The sequence below is a fragment of the Pan troglodytes genome, chromosome 7, assembly GCF_028858775.2.
Source record: "Pan troglodytes isolate AG18354 chromosome 7, NHGRI_mPanTro3-v2.0_pri, whole genome shotgun sequence".
In the NCBI taxonomy this organism is placed as follows: Eukaryota; Metazoa; Chordata; class Mammalia; order Primates; family Hominidae; genus Pan; species Pan troglodytes.
Window position 1 is genome coordinate 21,847,545 of NC_072405.2, and position 21,720 is coordinate 21,869,264.

Sequence of the window (21,720 nt, forward strand, 5' to 3'; positions counted from 1 at the left end):
TTTATTCACTCAATAAAGATTCTTGAGGAACTCCTGGAACTCTAAATACTAGGAATTTAAGTACTAAGATGTGGCACTGCCTTCAATGAACTTAGCATTTTCTTAGATCAGAAAAATATTTAACAAATATGTGTAATACAATGTGGTCAATATAGTAGCAAAAATATTCTGCATATAATCAGAGATCTTGGCAGGTATAGGAAAATTTTTTCAAGACAAGGTGACCCCTGAGCAAAGTCTTCATGGATGTGTTTCTGGAACATAAAGAATGAAGAAATAGGCCTAGCATGGTGGCTTACACCTGTAATCCCAGCACTTTGAGAGGCTGAGGCCAAAGGATTGCTTGAGGCTAGAAGATCAAGACCAGACTAGGAAACATAGCAAGACTCTCATGTCTATAAAAAATTTTAAAAAAAAGAATGAAGAAATTAAAAACAGATACATGGCTATAGAACAAACCTTAGGGTAGCAGCCCTATAAGCTTAAGTTGTACTTTGTAATTTGTAAAGGTGCATTAGTTTGCTAGGGCTGCTGTAACAAAGTGCCACCAACTGGATGTCAAAACAACATACGTGTATTGTCTCTGAGTTCCGAAGGCTGGAAGTCCAAAATCGAGGTATCAGCAGGGTTTGTTCCTTGTGAGGGCTGTGAGGGAGAATCTGTTCCATGCCTCTCTTCTAGTTTCTGGTGGTTTGCTGAAAATTTTTGGTGTTCCTTGGCTTGTAGGAACGTCACCCTGATTTCTTCTTTCACATTCATATTTTATTCTACCCATGTTCATATCCCTATCCAAATTTTCCCTCTTCATAAGGACACTGGGTGTATTAAAGAACTTGATTACCATTGTAAACATCTTGTCTCCAAATACAGTCACATTCTGAAGTACTTTTTCAATGTATTAATTTTGGAGGGATATAATTCAAACTGTAATAGTGAGGGAGGATAAAGCAGAGAAATATAATGCTTAGCCTTTCATTTTTAGCGAAATCATTGTAGAGTTATAGCTGAAAATAGACATTCAAGGGAATGATTCTCAACCATGGCTGCACATTATAATTATCTTGGAAGTTTGAAAATATACTGATGACCAGGCCCTACTCATAGGCTCTCTCTGCTAATTGTCCTAGGATAGAGATCTTGGCAGTATTGTTGTATAAAAGCTTCTCAAGTGATTCTAATATGCAGCTGCATTTATGATGACTGTTTTAAGGTGGTAAGGCTTGAGGCAGGAAGGGCAATTCGGATATGGTTTCATTAACCAAGACAGAGAGAATGAGGCTCTGAAACTTGGCCACCAGCAGTAGGAAAGAAGAAGAGGAGATAGATGATTTCTAGAAACAGGAAGTAAATCAGTAAGACTTGATGACCGATTGAACAGTAGAGGGGAGTAGGGAAGAGTCAAAGATGGCTCATACGTTCTCATTATGTACATGCTGGTGTCATCAGCAGATGTTAAAGATATAAGAAATGTGTTCTCATGGGGGAGAGCATAGTAATTTCTTTTGGTAGATAGGTTAGTAACTGAATGAATTGAGTTTTTTAAATTAGACTTTTTTTAAATATTTAGAGAATAATGCAGTTGCACATGCACACACACACACACACACACACCTGCATGTAAAATGAAACATGTAAGAAATAATACAGAGAGACCCAACGGTACCCTTCTCTAGTTTTTTGAAAGGCAACGTCTTGCAAAACTATGTAGTACAATATCACAACCAGAATGTTGACATCAATCCAGTCAAAATACAGAACAGTTCCATCACCACAAGGATATATGAAGTTTGAAGTGCCTATAGATAGTATTCAAGCAAGACTTGTTATAGTGGCATTCTCTAAGACATGCTCTTTACCTAGTTTTGATCATTCTAAGGTACCAGAAATCTTCAACAACTAAGTAAGACCCACCTGCATCAGGTGCCTCAATATAATAATACATGGACATTGAGGACCTTTTTAAACTTAGGGTTTTATACAATACCTGTCTAGTAGAGAGTTGGAAATATATGTAGGTAGTGATTCCACTTATAAAACAAGCTCCACTTGGGAAAATAGTTTACACACACACATACACACACACACACACACACACACATTCATGCATGCACCTATCCACAGATGGTGGCACATATACACCACAAGCCTGTACATGCACAGATGCACATTTTATTAGAATAGATAAAATTTTGTGAGTGGCCATTAGATGAACCCCTCACATTTGAAGAGAGTGATTATTCTGTCTTTTAAAGGGTGTGCTTTTAGTGTAACCATAGCCAAGAAAAAAAAAAGAGAGAGAGAAAGAGATTAAAAACAGCTGGAACATATGTCTATTTTCACCTCCTCCATCTGGAACTTTGTTTTAGGATATCACAGACACTTTCCAAACAAACCTCTGTTGGACAAAATGATAAATGTAGAGGAGACATGCATTACATGTACGATTCTCTTTTTGTTTGAAGAGCTTTATAGAATCTGAACCACTGGTGTGTTTTCCAAACGTAAAAATAAAACTTTGAACTGCACAAATATGACTATATATATATATATATATATATACACACACACACACACACAGAGAAAAAAAATATATATATATACATTGCATATATATATATATACATTGCCTATATATATATATGTATGTATATATAGGCGATGTTAACTGCAATGTTGGCTCTTTAATCCATAAGTTCTGTTTACCTGGGAAGTAAAAATGAAGTCTTTTATTATATGTTGATATTTTAATACAGCAATCAGAGAACTAAAATAATGTGGTAGTCAATCTTTCAAGTTTCTATCAGTACTCTACTCTCAGATTCACACTTTTCTCTAAATTTCTCCTGTATCATATCATGCCCCAATTACTATAACTTTCTCACCCTTCCCCTCATGGCAGTATGATTTTACAGCAATACATCCAATATGAAAATTATGTTAAACATTTAAAACTTCATGGATAACATCACTCCCATTGTATATAGATCAAATTCCAAAATCATTGACCTTTATTATATAGGCCCTACTTCAGCTTACACCAGAGGTTAAGAGCCCAGGTTTTAAAAGTCAGACAGTCTTCAGTTCCAATCCCAGTTCTTCCAAATGGAAGCACAGCCTGCAAGGATTCATGGTTCTAGCTCAACTGATTACTTTTGAAGGCCCGAAATTACATAATGGCAGAGAAAACAGATGAACAATGGAAAAAGAATGGGGTTAAAAAAATAGACAAACCCTGGTGCCCAGTTGATTAGAAGAGAGAAAATGGTAGGAAGCATGATACCTATATTAGCCTACTGGGTGGATTACCGAAGAGAGAGAATCCAGGAAAGGGAGAGGTTTGTCAGAATGAGGAGGAAGTCATTATTTTGAATTTGGTGTATGACATTTAGGTGAATATATTCATTCCACAGTAGTTGAGAGCCAGAGAAAGAGAGCAGAGACCCGATAAAAACTTAGGAGGCAGCAGAATATTATCATTGCCATGCTCATCCAACACTGAATATAAATTAATTCCACTGCAAGAATTATAACCTTGGGGTACAGCATGTTTAAAACTCCCAATTTTACTGGATAATACAGCAATAAAATTAAAGTATATTCCATAAAAGTGACAGAAAATAGTCTTAAATTAAAGTTCAAATAAAAATCTTTGTACAATTTACCTCTAACTTTTGGCTCAATATAAGACAATTCAGAAATTATGGCTACTTGACTATCTCAGCAGCTGTCTTCTCAAAGACTAAAGATATAGACTTGGGATGCATGGTTAAGTGATATTTATTAGACTAGGAGAAGCATAGGGGCTGGGAGAGGTCATGGCTACTCTTCTGCTCTATGTTTATGGGAGTTTTTTTGTTTTGTAACAAAGCACATAGTTTTGGGATAAGTGAGGAGGGAGAAGGTCACCTGTTTAACAAGCTACATTACCCCAAGGCAGTCAAATGGGTGACAGATGGAGTCAGATTGCCCTCACATTCCTATAAGAGAGATATTTTTCACAGTTCTGGACCATATCCATTCAACATAAAACAGAATATGATAATAATTATGGGTTGCTAGTGCACAGTGAGAAGTCAAATACCAAAGCCAGTTCTTGCCAAGTTTTTCTTTGTATTTTAACCACACGATCCATATTCTTCATTAGGCTATCCTTCATCTGTCCAAACAAGAGGCTGTCGTCAGTTTATACAACTTAACCATTCTTAGCCCAGAGATGCTTATGTATGCTTTTTTAATGTTATAATAGAATTGAGATCTTTGTATTTTATATAATTATTGAAAATGCTATTAGAAAAACAAAAAACAAAATAAAATCTTTCTAAGAATGTTTGCAAAAACTGAAGGAACATTCACTGTTACAATAGCAAGGCACAATGACTCTCCATTTCTCCTGAGAAAATTCTAGTAGACCTTTCTGGCAGCTTTGAGATAGGCACTTTGTGGATAGATCACATGAGCCCTCTGAAAGTGACATTCAGGGGAAAGTTGGCTTGTGTTGAGTTCATTTTGCAGCGCAGAATCCACTGAAAATTCAACTATGACATCATAGAGAATCATCTTTAATTTGCAATTATCTTATTTAATGACCTTGAGGATTTTTTTTCATGTTGCTTAGCTATTTACACATTTCTTATTTGGTGAATTGTTATGTTCATCCTTTCTGCCCAGTTCTATATAGAATGCTCTGTTTTTTTTCCCACAGATTTAGGAAGCTTTCATACACCAGTGGGAACAGTTATCTTTTTTCAAACAGAGATTGTGTAAATTTTTTTAATTTAAAGAATTTTAAAATATAAATGGTAAAAGGAGATATTTTAATAATCAAGAAAAAAGAAATACATACTCATCTAAATTCTAAAAATATATGTATAAACATAATGTTTTGGAAAAAAAAGGCAAGGAAACTGCACCAAATATGTTCACAGCTGCTATCTGTGTATTATAGTATTATTTTTCTTCTTAGTATATCTTTGTTATTTTCAAAATTTCAACTGTGAACATGCATTATTTTAAAATGTTACGGAAAACTTACCAAAGTTTAGGAGAAACTGAACATGCATATATATATATACATATATATATATGTATATATATATATATATATATATATATATCTCCAAACACATGCTTTTATTTTGTTTTAGTTTCCCCTGAAGTTTATTTTCCTGTGCATATATTTTTCCATATATGTTTGGATTGGCACCAATCCTATATTTACAGTATTAAGGACTTTTTTCATTTGTGGCCTCTCAACATCCTTGAATATCTTTCCAACATTCTGGTGATTTCCCACATTATGAGTCCTCCCTTTCTAAGGTAGAAGCCATAAAACCCACATCCCCAGTTTTTTTTTGTAGCTATTGTACAGATATATCACCTAGGTTTCACCAAGTGGAAACTTTGGAAGGAACATTGTATTTAGAAGTGAGCAGCGTGAGAAGGTGGTCATATATGCAGAAATCCATATTCTCATAACTACAGTCATGAAAACAGCTGGTTCTTTGGACACTTCAATGGTGGATATCCAGTTCTGAGCATCTTGGATGCTGAGAGGAAGACACCAGTGTTTTCCATAGAAAATCCCTCATAATATGCTTGGCCGATGGATTTTGTTGTTCAGCTCCAGAATTTTACTTTTCTGGCCTTCCAAAATACTCTGGGAGCTTCAAAATATTCTTTAGTAATAAAATAATCAGAGTGGGCTCTGTATTTGCATTGTCCAAAAATTTGCAGTTTATATTTGTTTTCTCTATTTCATTGTAGCAGTGATTTTAAATAGCTTCATGCCTAATTATGCCATTATTTAAAAGTTCTATAATTTATTTACTCCATGCAATTCATAGAATATTTAGTTTGTTTTCTATCAATGTAATTAAAAATGCTTCATTTACTACTTAAGCACAAATACAAATATGTTTACCTTTCTTTTTCTAAAAGCAATACTCTCAGAAAAGGAATGACAAAATGAAAATATTTTATATTTTTGCTTTTACAAATTTGGCCAATATTTTCTTCATTATAATTTCCAGGCAGCAATAACATGGAGGTACTTTCAATTGACATTGAACATAATGAATGAAGGAAATTTATATGACATGAGATTAGAGAAAAAGAAACAGGTCACAGAGTGTGGGGTTTCTAAGTCATCGTGAGGAGGTGAATTTTTCCTCAAAGTGTGATGAGAAATTTTAGGGAGATATTAAAAATAGAATGGAAACAATCTTAAGTACTTTGAAAAATGATTATCACACTCATTTTTTATTGCAAGGAGGGTGATATGGTTTGGCTTTGTGTCCTCACCCAAACCTCATCTTGAATTGTAATCCCATAATCCCCACATATCATGGGAGGGACGCAGTGGGAGGTAATTAAATCATGGGGGCAGTTGCCCTCAAGCTGTTCTTGTGATAGTGAGTGAGTTATCACGAGATCTGGTGGTTTTACAAGCGTCTGGCATTTCCCCTGCTGGCACGCCTTCTCTCTCCTGCCACCTTGTGAAGAAGAACATGTTTGCTTCCCCTTCCAACATGATTGTAAGTTTCCTGAGGCCTCCCTAGCCATGCAGAACTGTGAGTCAATTAAACCTCTTTTCTTCATAAATTACCCAGTCTTGGGTATTTCTTCATAGCAGCATGAGAACAGACTAATACAGGGGGATAAATATTAGGAGTTTTTTTTTCTTTAATCTAGGCAAACAATGATGTTGGCTTGGACTTATTGGTAACGTAAAGTTAGAAATATTGGAAATATTGGGGATATATTTTAGAGGTAGAACTGACAGAATTCATGGATATGTCAGATATGAAATTTGAGAGAAAGTGGATCCACAGTGATAAATAGATTTTGACTTCAACAACTTGGAACAAATTGTATTGAAATACACTGAGATGGAGGAAATTAAACAAAGATTAGATGTAGGGAATGGAGAGAGAAACCTATGGTTTTGTTTGACCTTGTCGAGTTCAGTGTACCTTGGATATTCTTGTTGAGTTTTAAAATCAGCACCTGGTTACAAGTATCTGGAGTTTGGAGGTTGCAATCAGATATGGATTCACTGACATGATTAAAGGCTTGGAACTGGGTAAGGTCCTAGGGAAAACCTGTGGATAGAGAAAGAGTTCAAACATAGGGCCCCAGGACAGTCTAGGGTTTAGAATTTAAAGAGAGCAAGGGGCCTGAGCAAGTAGAAGAAGAGCAGCTTTATTGGGTAAATGGTAAAGGTCTTATATTTATCAACTTTTAGAATGTCTTCTAGAAATTTTCGATTCAAGTATTCTGCCTCCTTCCCTTATATTTTCTAGTGAGATATTGGATTTTTTATTGAACTATAAGATCTTACCATACCTCAGGGACATACCCTCTGTGTTATATTTAAATTTGTATTTTGTTTGTTTCGTTTATATTTTTATATTTGTCTTTTATGTTTTATATTTTTATATTTCTCCCATTTTTTGTAGCAAACGTATGGATCTTTTAATGTTCTCTATAGCTTATTAACTTACTTTTTGCTTTACGTGTTCTTTTCTATCCAAAACCTAACATTGACCAATATATTTCTATTTTAGAAATTCCTTTTTTAAAAAACTTTAGCTGTTTAATTAATCCAAAACATATTTTGGTGACTGAGCAGCCATTTGTTGAAACTATAGAGTAAGTCTTGGATAGCTAATCTGGTGCCTGCCAAGGTTTCCCCAGTAAGAGGATTTCCAGTGTTTGGTATTCTGAGTCCTGCCCTTAAGGAAGGCACTGGGAGCAGTGTTCAGCAGAGGACACTACTGCCCAAGCCAACAGTTTCTTTCTGGTGCAGTTTATAAAGCCCTAGGATTTTGTTTTGTTTTGTTTTGTGGCTAAGCAATGATTTATCTCTGTTAGACACATTTTGCCATGTTAGCGTCCCAATTATTCTATTTGATTCTATTACTTATAATTAATCCCAGAAATCTTACAGAGTCATGCTCTTCAAACAGGGTCACACCCTTATGTCCCTCTTTCCTTTTTTCTTCCAAATATTTCCAAGCATAAGTGCAATTTCTCTGGTTTCTGTTTAAGGAATTTAGCTTTGGCGTATGAATAAGATATTCTAGTCTGAAGTAGCAAGGCTGTTCAAATTTCTTCTGAAGTTACACTGCAGTACTCCTCACCTCACCCCACCCAATCTATGTTCCAGCTGATAATTTTAATAAGAGCCATCACCCATTTTATTAGCAGCAGGCCAAGAGGTGTTGTGGAGAAGAAATCTAGCATCCCTAATTCCAAATGCCTGGATCCTTTGCTTTCTTTATCAGCATAGCAATTTTGGAAGTATCAGAGAAATTAACTGCTTCGGTTCTACTGGGAATATGTGGTAGCCATTGGTTTTGTCCAGCAAATATTTCCAGTTCTTCTGGGCACAAAGTAGGATTGCAATTCTTTGCTCCCCAGAAGCTGAGTGTAACCATTCAATTTGCACTGATCGGTGAAATGTTGAGTGGACGTTATATGTGTTACTTCTAGATGAAATCCTAAGATTCCATTCACGCTTCACCAACTCTGACTCAGCAACCTGCCAGTTCTAGGTAACCTGGATGCCAAAGACAGGCTAATGTGAAACAGTGAAGAGATGTGTTCCTTGAATAACAAAGGAACCTTTGTCTTATTGAGTCACTTAGCTTAAGAGATTGTTCATTATTAGAGTGCAATGGAACCCCGCCCGATTCATACAGAATTGGTACCTAAAAGTGGGTTACTATGGAAACAACCTTATTTGAAAACTTCTTTTGAAGAGGAAAGACATACGGTTATTAGTTATACTCAGAAGTGAAACAATGAAAATTAATCAGGAAATTAGGAAATCAATTTCGCACATCCTTGAGGTGGTGTGGGCAAAGATTTCATCTATGTGGGTGTTCTCATGCTGGCTGTATTTTTGAACACCAAGGTAAAATTAGAATACTGTGATAAAGCACAGGCCAAGAAAATGGAAAGAAACTGCTAATGCAAAGATCCTCTCAAGACCAGCCTGGGCAACTTAGTGAGACCCTGTCTCTACAAAAAAATAAAAAGTTAGCTGGACATGGTGGTTCATGCCTGTGGTCCTAGCTACTCAGGGGTCCTGAGGTGGGAGGATCGCTTGAGTCCAGGAAGTTGAGGCTGCAGTGAATCATGATCTTGTAACTGCACTCCAGCCTGGGCAACAGAGCGAGACCCGGTCTCAAAAGAAGGAAAAAAGATCCTCTTTTTATATGATAGTAATAAAACCTGAATAAGAATAAACAAATATAAGACTGTCTGATTCCAACAAACAGAAAACCTCATGACCTTCTGAAGTATAGGCCTTTTTATTGATTTTGCCTGAGACACTGACAGACCTTTCAATGCAGCCTACTTAGCTCTGTATCAGTTCAAAAGAGTTTTCTGTAAATGTTGTTTCTATGGCCATTGTTTTGATTGATTTTTCTGAGGCAACGTAATTCCTTGCTTCTGTTACTACTATCTATCCTCATTTTATTGGATTCTCCCACATTACTTTCGTCTCTTTTCCTTCCTCTGCATTCTGAGACAATACCACAAGTCTGGGCTTTGTATCAGTTCTTCGATTTTCTGCGTAAGTCTTCTCCTTCACGTCTGTAACCCTCATTTTAATTTTGCATTTTACATTTCTTTTCCTCCTAAACTTCTTGACTTTACTGTCTTTTCAAGACAATATTCTGAAAACCTTTTTTCTTTTTTAAAGTGAAAGCACATTTATTAGAGAAGTAAAGAAAGAAAAGAATGGCTACTTCACAGACAGCAACTGAACACCTTTAATACCCATACTTACAATATGGAGATTGTTGCAGAGGGTTTTTTTCAAGCAAGTTAGAAGAAATGATCTAATTTCAGGGTGCTTTTATTTTATTTTTAATTTTATGCAAGGCATGTATAAGTTACAATTTATTTCATCATCCCTTTCAGGTTTTGGAGATTGTGGAAGTTGATGTTCAATGTGACTATTGATTGATTCTTAATCTTTGATTCCTATTTTCTTGTGAATTTCTATATATTTCTGTATAGACTTCTTCAATTGTTGTGAGAAAAAAAAAAAGTGGAATAGCCTGGATCACACACCGCAGTTTTCTCTTCAGATCGCCAGAGAATCTGAATGTAATGACCAATGATCACTTGTGAAATTATAATAATTATTGTTTTACTACAGTCACAAGCATTAAGATTACTAAAAATAATGGCAGCAATGGCCCTCACTCCTATTCCCAAATGAAAGGCACATTTAATTTTTTTTCCAACAAAAATCACAAGGATTTTTTTTAGAAAGACAGTAGTGTTTCAGATGTCAGGTGACAATTCTTCCCACTGTGCTATTATGAATGTGTTCATTTTCATGAAAATGTGTGAACTGTCTTACCAACATCAGTGAGTATAGCATCTTTGCATGATGGAAATAATAGTTATGCAAACAGAAATTATATATCTTTTAGTATTTAAAAGTGATTTTGTGTTCAGAATTTTGAATAAAAAGAAATTTGACAATGTGCCCCACATGTGTTGCTTTGAATATTCTAGCCATTAATGAGATAAATACCAGATAAATGTTAAAATTTATCTTTAATCTTGAGGTCTTTATGATTAAGGGAAAAAGTGAGGAACATATGCTGAATATGTTGAACAGTTTCGACTCTTATTGAGTTAAAGAAATCTGGGTGAAAGATACGCTGGTAACTACTAGAGATACATATTTAAACATAAACATTCTCTCAAATAGAGAAAGATTACTAATTGTGAAAATATGTATTTTTAACACAATGCCAAAAATTGCCTGGAGTTTATTGCATTGCATTATCTTAAAGAACATCTTTAAATAGAACAGTACATTATTTTTTCCTGTAGACTCACAAATGTTATCAACCTAAATAAAATGTTTCCAATAAATTTTGTAGGCAGCCTATGATAATTGCACATTACCACATCGGAATTTTCATGTCTAAATATATCACACAAAAGCAATCTATACAAAATAAAATATTAGGAAATCTCCTCCTTTTATACATGCAATCCCCACAAACATATATACATATATCTTCTACACTTTCACATGATGAGTTAAATATTTCTATGAATTAAATAAGTTTTAAACTAAGTTTCAGTTGGATTTGTTCTTTTGAGATGAAAATGATAAGAGTGATGTAGAGAGAGTTAACATGCTAAATATATTAATCTCAATGGTATCACATCTTATAGTCAATTGTTGGGTGCCTGTCTTAGCACAAAATTTTGTTCTTTATAGAAAGATGTTTAGGAACCTTTAAAAATGGCTTTCCATTTTATTATTATATTGCCTTCTGGAAGGAATTAATAGGTTGGCGAGGTTGGAGACAGTTTAAGGAGGGAAAAGTAGCTTTTCTTGGCAGAGCCCCTCAGTCCTGTGATTCTAAACATCTTGAAGAAACAGCCTTCAGCCTCAAGTGTTTTATTTTAGGTTCTTCCATAGAGGGTCTATGGAACTTTTCCAATCCTGTTTATGAATTTTGAAAATCAGATTCCTTAGAGCCCTTTCTTAAAGGTAACTGATGATTTCATGGAAAAGATAGTTTTTTAACTCTTTAAGAAATTAGCAGAGTAACAATACTAGTTTTTTAAAGAGTGCTTGTGCTTTGATGAGAGCATGTGAGCTTAGAAAGGAGGCAGAAAGGAGAATGGATATGCTTATTGAGATAAATTTGGGAGTCTTTCAAATGCAAGTTCTGCACTTTATAAATTTTCCTAGGAACCTCCAGGCTCCATCTAAAACCCTGGCATTATGGGCCTAAAAATGATCACACGTAACACTTCACACAAATCTGGGTTGAGCTAAGAAGTTGAAGCTCAAGAAATTCTTCTTAGCAAAAACACTTGTCATAGTCAATGTCTTAATAATGTAAATTTTGATAGAGGTAATTATTTTAGAATCATACAATTGTTCTATATTATTAAATGCCTGTGGAGTGTAGATTAGAATGCTTTCAGAACTCTGGAAGTTCTTGTGATGTAGATACACTCTTGTTTTTTCAATGTTTGTTTGTTTGAAGGAGAGATTGGCACTCTGATGTCATCCTGTTCCTCATTTAACATAATGCAGCAAGGACAAGAAAATTCATATTTTTCATCTCAGTACGTCCACTTGGACTTTTACTGGCCATATATTTAATGCTATTACATTTGCACTTTAGGAGCCAAAATTCTTATCAAATTTATTGATATAATTCTAACATTCAGAATCCGAATGCCCATACTTATTTTGTAAAATAAATGAAAGATGGATAGATTTGTCAGCTTATATCTCACATTTTATTGCAACTGACATTGGACAATTTTGAAGCTAGAAGAATGACAGAAGACGTGATTAGGCCTTCAGAAGATGTGATCCGTATTGCTTCTCCCATTTCTTACGACAGTTTGCCGTCTAATCTTTGTTCAGACTGCTACTTTGGCCACTTGAGTTAGTTCTAATAGCCTGTTAAAACGCATATTAAAAAAATAGCCTGAAATACCATCTCGTTTCCTGAGCTATGTTTGTCAGCATAATAGTAACTCTGGGTATTTTACCCTTTTGAGTTAAATTAAAGCTAGCAAGTCTTATTTTGTATAATCACAATAAGATAAAGATCATAGTGCGTTTTACATTGTAGTGTGTGTGTATATATCATGGAGGATAAATGCTTAAATGGAATTATGGGATGCACGCACATGGGAGGCACTGACCATAATAACAGATGACATTGTGATATAGAAAATGTGTGTATATTTAATGAAGATGTTTTAATTTAAAGTCAATATCTCACTATCTTGCAAACCCCTACTCCAAATACGTTTCATAACTGCACAGAAGGACTGAGTAACAAACAAACTTGTAGAAACATGCTGATCTATTTTTTAATTTGAATTGCTACATGGAATATTTGCAATTGTATTATATATAGAATAAGGGATCTATGTAACAACTAAATTTAGTCACCGCTTTATGGAATGCAGATGTGAATAAATTATTGGGATTGAAGACGTTTACGCAGAAAATAAAATCAGTATCAAGTGTCTGATTACTAATTTTGCTCCGCCACTGGTAGTGGTCTGTCCTGTTTCTAAGTAAACGCCACTAGGCTTTAGTTTTCTCATCCAGCAGAGAAGTTTATTTTCTAGAGATTTTGAATTAATAGTACAAATCTTTACAAACAATTAAAATTATTAAAATGTAAAATAAAGAAGATTTTTGAAGAGTGTAAAAATAAAATGAGATAAAAATAAATTTTCATCATCTCTTTCTTAATTTGTCTCATTTTTGTAAATATGTAAGAGTAGCATCTAGTGCTTGCTGCTAGTCAGAGGCATTTCGAGGGTTGCCCTGTGCCAAGCAGGCTGGGACGGGGAGGAAATAAAACAAGGGTGTCTCTCCCTGTCTCTGTGGGGACCACTTAGACAAAAGCTGAGGCTTTGTCAGTTTCGTTGTTTACATAGCCAACAAATATTTACTTTGCGGAAAGAGTTTCTTGGTTAAATAAGATATAGGAGTGACTGATAAATGATTCTTTATGTCCCTTTTAGAATAATCTACTATTTTAGTAATCTATTACTCTTATGATCTTGAAAATATGGAAAAATTACCTCAAAAGAGGTACCATCCTTTGAAAGTTTTATTTCAATCCATAAGCTGATTAACACATTTACATTTGCATGCACTATTTTTTCTTACATAACTCAATATAATACTTACTATTATTGCATTACTACTTTTGTAACCTTGCTTTAATAATTAGTATTTAATTAATCAATTTATGCATTGGCCTTAGAATGTGACAAAGCAACTCCAAGTCAACTCCCTAGTACATATTGTTACACCAACTATGCCTCATTCCGTGAATGAACTAAAATTCTGAAAAATAATTTAAAACTTTTTTTGGCTGTTGAGGCATGTTAAAATGTCAAAACTAATATTTTCATTATTCTAAACAAAAAATGAAATTGTGTATGTAATATACAATTAAAAATAACCTATAGTTATACTCTGAGAAAAATAATGGCATTAATTGTTTCTGTAACTTAAACGTTTAACTAAGGTACCAAAGAAAAAGGCAAAAGGAAGTAGCAGAAGTAAATTAATAAGATAAAATCTGAAAATTATGAATTATAAAACAAACTAGCATTCTGATTGGAAAAAAGTCTGCTTATATGGGAAGACACAGAATAAAAATATACCCCTGACATGTGTGAATAAGACAAAGGGAAGAAAAAAACATGATTTTGGAATTTATACAGCAAATATATTCACAATTATAGAAGATACTAAAGAATTATAAAGATCATTATGCCAGCCTCATGTCAATAATGTACATTCGAATAAAATGCATGCGCCATAGAACAATAATAAATTATTAAAAATTATTTTAATAAAGAAAGAAAACCTGTACAAATCAATATCTATGGGATATTTTTAATGAATGATTTGTCATTAAAATGGATGTTAGGATGAAGTGGTTCTTTCTAACATTTTTATGTTAGTTAAAATATTCCAGATGAATAAAAAGACAGAGTGCCCTAATTTCTTTTGTAAGTTTATTACCAAATCCCAATGAAGAAGGCATGAACAAAGAACAAACCAAGAACCTAAATATCTAGAAATAAACTACAGAAGTTGAAGAAGTCATTTATGAAGAAAATTGTAAAACAATGAGAGGTATTAACAAAGGTCTAAATAAATGGTCACATATACCTTGCATATGGATTGGAAGACTCAATATTGTAATGATGTCAACTCTATCCAAAAGTATATATAAACCTCTCATTGGTGTGGAATGGACAAGTTGATTCTCAATAGGGAAAAGCAAAGGTCCTTTAGTAGCCACGGCAATTCTTAAGAAAGAAAAAACATAAAAATTTTTATATGTTAACTAACTAAAATGTATAATTGAGAAGGGAAAAAAAATCTCAAACTTACTATATATGTATCAGTCTGTATGAGGTGTGGACCTATTGAACAGTATCATTCAGGTTTAGCATCTTCACCACCTTCACCATTATCAAATGAGCCTTGCCTGAAATCAGAAGCACTACTTTCTTTCGTTAGTTGGAGAAGTTGACATGAATGGAGGTATCTCAAGAACCCTAAACTGTGTCATTAGAAAGCAATAGGAAACATGGTTCCCTTCTTTTAGGAGTTGTATCAAAAATTCTGAGTATAAGGGGCCCCAAAGTATGTAATTCTCAATTATTTCTTTGTGAATCTTGATTTAAGCTAGTGCACTATGAAGAGACATACCTGTTTCTCAGATAGTCTTTTATTTAACTTATAAATTATCCCAAGGCATGGACTATATAGAATTCAATGATCAAAACTTTAAGTAAGAGGAAACCAACTAATGAATTTCTGGGGGGAAATAAGGACCTGAAGTAATTAAAACTTCTCAGTAAGGCTGTTATTTTAGTTATTTTCATTAAAAGAAATGTATGGTTATTCGTGTTATTTGGACCCCAGAAAATTAGCTACAACCGAAGAGTGTCCAAGGAAACTTTAAAATAATGCAACGTCAAAGACATTTTGCATTTTCTGTCAGTTACTAGCACGATTCTCCAGCAGTCATCTTCACCCAAATCACAATGTGGTGCAGATGCAGTTGAAAAAAGAAAAAGTGGCAATGTAAAAATAGATCATTGCAGTCCTGTACATGACTATTTTCTTTCTAAGGAACAGATTTTATTTTACTTTGATGCCTTTCAAAATCTTAGTATTTGAAGAATTAATTTTTATTTAAAGTAAATCTTTTTTTTAGCATTAAGCAATGGGATGTTCATGAACCTTATCTACAGTGAAATTCCTTCTCATTAGTTTTATTTGCAGAAATATACAAGTGTAGATTTATAAGCATAACTGATCAGGGCATTTATTTGTATATATTTGCCTATTGGTAATGTACAGTCATTTACTACTTCAAATGGCATATACTTATTTTATATGTAATATTCGTTTTACCAAATCATGAGTATTTTCCCAATTTAGTTTATATTTTATTATTTGTTTATTCAGTACTTCTTAACACATGCATATTCATTTATTTTGAGTCTCATAAACTTTTTAAAAATGGGTATCTACTTTGATCCAATCTTGTAAAGTCATATAAAGCCCTCCTAAAGACACACCTTCGTCCCCGTTAATATTATTTTAGGTGTGCAGTGTCAAGCAGTTCTAACATAATACTCAGTCTGCGGTGTCAAGCAGTTCTAATACAATAATGCTCAGTCAGCTCACCAGTAAGTTAGCTTTTCTCTAGGTCTTGTCTGTGATATTTTAGTTTCCATAATCAGATTTCTGACTAGCTCTTGAGCTCAAATTCCAGTCTTCCAGTAAACACATGCTATCTTACACTTCAGTGTATAGGGCCCTGTCTGAGAAAATTGTGATTTAAAGTAGTCTACCCATTTGGTCCCATAAATAATAGAACTTTTAAAGAAATGCCAGTATTTCAGCATGCAAGCCATAGTTCCCGGATTGTTAGAGACGGGTCAAAAAGGATTTTTCAGACTATGTGCCTTATTTTTGATTTCTGGAAACATCATTGCTATCATCACATTACTATTCATTGGAAAGCACTTGTTAGAGTAATTAGACTTACAATATGAAGCTGGGATATGAGATGGTAACTTGGCTAACTTGTCAAAGAGTCCAGTAAAGAGCCAGGATAATAGACAAAAAAAAAAACAAAAAAAACAAAACAACAACGACAACAAAAAAGGAAAACAGAAGAAAGGGGTGGGGGAACAACTGGAGTGTGCCTTTTCTAAAAAACATGAGACAATTAATTTTTACTATATATAATTTCAAATTCTGGAAAATGCAGTCATATATAACAACAACAACAACAACAACAGCAAAACACCCTTCTTTGATGATTTTGCTGGCTATATAACCCAGATGCAATATTTATATTTCATTTTGGGTCATTTTTCCGTAAGTTGTTTTAATGTGTCCACTATTTTTCAGAATTAATTCTACGCTTTCACATTTCCAATTAAAATATATGGCATTGAGCTCCAATGGCTACCAACATCATAAAAAGGAAAACAACTACATACTAAGTGCCTCCTGATGGATGAACACAAGGCCAGCTATAAAGTACCCAGCCAAACATAAATCATGAATCTGAGCAATTCTCTAGCCTCAAATAGCAGTTTACAAAAACAGGGAAATCAGAGGAACATGTTAAACAATACCATGGTATTGCAATCAGCAAAATCCAGAAAGAAAAAGTGTATAAGACAAAAATTTAGGCTATTTTCAATGATGTGTGAAGGAAAAGAGATAGAAGAAGAACTTTTAGACTAAAAGAATCTCAAAGAATCAATCAACTGCCATGTGTAGGCCTTATTTGGATGCTGATTTAAATAAATACCAAAAAAGACACATAGGAAACTATAAGATGGTTATCCACTTACTATTTTTATGACATTAATGTTATTTATTTTTTAAACTGTGATCATTGCATTCCGGTAATTTAAAGAAGAGAGCTTACCTTTTAGAGATGTATACAATATCGATTTGTAAATACTAAAATATTTACAAATAAAATGACATGATGTCTAGGGTTTACATCAAAATATATGGAAATTAGGACAAGTTGAAGTGGCTGTATATGAAACAAGAATGACTCTATGTGTTAATTGTCAAAACAGTCCTGAGTACCTAGAAGTTCACTATACTGCTCTGTACATTTTTTGTATATGCTCAGAATTTTTATGTATCTTAAAAAGTTATGACAAGACAATTTTTCCCCAGTTGCTAAAACAAAACAAAATAAAACAACATAATTTTTTTCAAAATCATATTTCCCAGAGTTTTGGCTTTTTGTATTTTCCAATACTGTGAAGATTTTAAGGAAAAGAGTTTTTATTCCACGTTACTTAAAAAGAGTTTATTGAGATGAAAGTATCTTCAGATAATACATTTCTATTTGTCATCGGACAGTTTTCAACATGTAGTGATAAAATAATTGAATTTTTAAGGGAAAAGTCTTTGTGCTGGGTTGAAAACTTATTTTAGATGTCAGATAATAAAATTCTTTAGGGATTTTACGTGGCAATAACTTAGATAACGCAACTGTTGATATGACAAAAATAATCAAGGTATAAATAAATTGTTCACAAACATGCTGTTTTGTTTAATAAAGTTTAGAATATTATCTTTTTCTTAAAATAAAAAAACTCTTAAGTCACACGGAATAATAATGCTGGGTTTTACTGTCATCCATTTCTATGTAGTGTTTCTAACATCATGATGTTAGACATCATTAACTATGATTAATATCAGTTCATTCTGAGTATATTCTAACATAATATTCATTATGTTAACATCATCATTCATTATGAGTCTTGGTAATATTAAAATGGTAATTCTTACACACAATTCACTGATATAGACAGAGTTTGATTAATGGGAGTCACTGATTTTTTACTTTAATATTTTATTTAGAATTTCCTAGCTGATATGGAAACTGAAGTCCTTGAATCAACAGAAATGTAATCATATTAAAATTAGGGTATTGTAAGATTAATTTTGTGCCACTATTACCTTCCTTGCAAACTCTGGTAACATATTCAATATAACAAAAAAGGTGCATGTTAAATTTTAATTACTTTTACTAAAATGTCTTCGCTCTCTACATCATATTGGCAATTTAAATCTCCCCAGTATAAACGTTCAAGACCCTTGCCCTGTTAGGAACCAACTAACTGAGTAAATGCAAGTGATTTTAAATTAAAGATGACTGTGCAATTACTTTAGGGAAGAAAAAATTAGCTTATCCATTAGTGTTATAGGTTGCTGTAAGGAAAGCCATGGTATCTGTTCATTCAATTAGCTCCCAACCTCAAAGGCAACCGATCATTTCATTTGTAACCTTGTTGATTAAGCGGCTCTGAATTTTTAAAAAGCTATGCCTTTGAGAATATAACCTTGGTAATATGTTTCTCTTGGACTGCGTGAGTCTGTTTGGTACATTAGCTAATTGTCAGAAAAGGTAAATGATGTACTTAATAGGTTTTGATCAAACTCTATGAAAAAACTTACAAGAAAAATATAAAAATATTTTTTTCTAATCAACATAACTGTAAACATACATAAAATTATTCCAAAGTGCAATGATAATCTTATGATATGCTGAAATTATTCAATAAAATAATAGAGGTAGAAACAAAAGTAAAATTGAAAACTCCAACACATTATCATCTGCTTTAAATTTAACAAATATTTTCACTTTGAACTATGTAGCAGAAATCATCTCTCCAAAAAATTATGTGACAGAGCATTACAATGATCAATTATTGTTAATATGTCATATTTCCATAAGAAAGCATTACACATTTTTGGGTGAATATAGTTTCAATCAATGTCAGACAGTGACACTGAGCATCTCAACTTCTTTTATGTGTATTTAGTCACAGACATTTTTCTTTCCTTCTATAACTTCATTTCATGAATAAAATACATGACAATATTTTTAGAAAGACTTTAACATGCAAACTACTAACATAATAATGCACATAGTATATTGTTATATATGATACAAAGTATAAAGTAGAAGGAAAAGAGTTTTACCTGGTTAATCACGTGTTATTCCAAAGCAGAGTAGAGCAGATGAACTCACTGCCAATGTGTTTTCTGATAATCATGAGTGAGCTCAGCAGCAATTTCAAGGGGTGGGACTTGTCCTCAGTAATGAATTCCCAAAGGACTATTTCCAATCAGAGAATGCAATTCCAGACAATGAAACCATTCTCCATTTGTTGACCCCAGTTTTGTGTTTACAATCAGCTGTGGGTGTATTCATGCCCCAGGGAAGGAATTGCCATATATTTCACTGAGGTTTATGGTATGAAGAATATTTTGAAACAAGGATTACATGAAAACAAGATTGATCTTTAATTGCTTTGAAGTTTTTCCACAATGTATTTTTTGCCTTTTAATTTTTTCCCCGATTGGGATGAAAATCGGAAAAAGGCTTAACTGTAAGCAGTTCAGTCCCCTACCTCATGAAACAGGGGAGTCTTCTGAAGGAAGATGGATAACGGAGCCTCTGCCTTGGAAATCTGGATGATGGGAGTGGAGCTCACTATTTTGGGAGCCACTTTTTTGAACGCGGGACAGACGGTGTTACCTATTAGACATCTCTTTATCTTATGGTTATCCCTGCATTGTATTTTCCCCAAAATTGTATATAAACTCGTATATCTCATCTCTGTATTACAATTCAGTTAGTTTTGTTTGATTATCTGTCTAAAACATACATTTTCCAGAAGGATATTTTTCCTCTAAACACTTCTCCTTACTTGTTTGGACACATTCCTCACTCAATTCTGTCCATCTGTGTTAAGTGTATAACTGGAATACAACAACTTTGCACCACTATGAACACCGCTGCCGTAGCATAACAGATCTGCAGCTCATCCTCCTAATCAACCTCCCGTCCTTTTCACCACTGCCCTGTAGTCCCTACTACATAAGGCAGCCTCGCTGATTCTATGAAAACACGAGTCAACTAATGTCATTTTTCCACTCTTCCAGTAAGATCCATCCTAAGAGTGATCTCAAAAATCCCCTAATAACCTAATGCAGAATTATAATTCCCTACCATAGCCGGCCCCTCATCCCAGCTCTCTAACTTTAATTAACACTTACTTTTCCTCCCTCCTCTTACCTCCACACTCTCTGTACTCCAGGTACATGGTACCTCCTGCCATTCCTCAAGGTTGTCCAGTGCATGCCTCCCTCAGAAAGTGGGACCTGCTGATTACTCTCCTGAAATACTCTTTTGGGAGTAAATTTGTCTGTGTTTTGATCTCCATTCAAATGTCAGTTCAACTGTGAGATCTTCACTGACTACCTGTAGAAATAACAGACGTCCTCTTTACCACACTCTCCTTACTTTGCTTTATGTTGTTACAACATTTATTTATTTAAGTGTTTATTTGCTTACTATTTATCTCACCAATATTATGGAAACTCCATGAGAAAGGATACTTTATTTGCTGATTTACCTTAACACCCAGGACAGGGCTTTGCGATGAATAGGTATTCAATAAATATTTTTTAAATTAATGACTAATTAAGCTTAAGCTTTACTTTTCTTCCCCATTTTATAGACTACTCTAACCAACAGAATCTAATGAAATTGAAGTAACAGTCCATCTGAGGGAAAGAAGTATCAGTCCAATATAATGGAAAAGAAGTATCAGTCCAATCTAATGGAAAAGAAGTGTCCTCTATCTAATGGATAGAAGTATCAGTCTAACTAATGGATAGAAGTATCTATTAATGGAGTAGAAGTATTAGTCTATCTAATGGAAGGAAGTATCAGACTATCTAATGGAGTAGAATTATCAGTCCAATCTAATGGAAAAGAAGTATCAGTCTATTCTAACAATGGCTTATTGACTGCATTAATTAGCATAATTAATTTTAAATCCTAAAGCTTGAAGACCTCTAACATTCACCATGATTAACTGTCTATTACCATCCTAGAGTGCATTGACCCTATGGACAATTTTTTTCTTGATCTCCATTTATACCCATTCAATTGGCTTAATTACCCTTATTATAAGAAAATATACTCTGCATAAAAACTGGTTTCTTTCCTCAAATAATCTCTTAGAAGTTTCTGCAAGACTCTGAATAACCCTTTGTTTTCTTCCTTAAAATATGTCTTAATGTATATCTCTTTAACTATA

At 33.7% G+C, this 21,720-nt stretch overlaps 1 protein-coding gene across 1 annotated transcript in view; it reads right to left on the reverse strand.

The window, feature by feature from the left end:
• DLC1 (DLC1 Rho GTPase activating protein) overlaps positions 1–19,673 on the reverse strand; it is a 527,396-nt gene extending 507,723 nt beyond the window's left edge. The window contains exon 1 of the mRNA XM_016959113.4: positions 19,592–19,673. The gene's annotated coding sequence lies outside the window, so the exon portion shown is untranslated. The remainder of the gene's footprint in view (positions 1–19,591) is intronic.
• Positions 19,674–21,720: the final 2,047 nt, after the last annotated feature.